This window comes from Gadus macrocephalus, chromosome 20, assembly GCF_031168955.1.
Source record: "Gadus macrocephalus chromosome 20, ASM3116895v1".
In the NCBI taxonomy this organism is placed as follows: Eukaryota; Metazoa; Chordata; class Actinopteri; order Gadiformes; family Gadidae; genus Gadus; species Gadus macrocephalus.
Genome location: NC_082401.1, coordinates 10,670,407 through 10,671,048, shown reverse-complemented (window position 1 = coordinate 10,671,048; position 642 = coordinate 10,670,407).

The window sequence follows — 642 nt, the reverse complement described above, 5'->3', positions numbered from 1 at the left end:
TCCTGGTGCGGTGATGCTGGGGAGATTTGATCACTAGTTCTGGAGAACCACTCTATGAAAAATCTCTGCTTCTGTCTCCCAGTAGGGAAGTCTGAGTGACGTTGTGACGACATATGCGCTTTCTAACTGCCAGAATGGAATACGCTGTTTGTTTGTTTGTGTGTCCATGTGAATTGTAATGTGTGTGTGTGTGTGTGTGTGTGTGTGTGTGTGTGTGTGTGTTTGCTGGAGATGTCATCATGGGAGTGTAAGGGTAGGGGCGTTGGACCTGCCGGTTCCCCAGCTGTCCTGAAGCTCCAGGCCAGAGCCCCCGTCACCTCCACCTGCTCCAGCCTCCAGAGGGGACCGGGGGATACATTGAGCCCGGCGAGGAGGCTCGTCTCTGGGATGTGGGTGTGGAGCGAGATTCTCCAGAATGGTGGAAAAACCAACAATCATGTTTGTGCCAAGTGTGAATATGATGGTCCTATTTGTAATTAAATTGTTTTATTTTTGCACAGTGTTCATAAGTGCTTTTTTAATGAATGAAGATATGATGCGATGTGATAAGCATATGCATATAAACAATATCCATGATATAATTATATTTATATACATGTATATTTACATAATACAGTAGTTATTTATGCAGTATTTATTTCA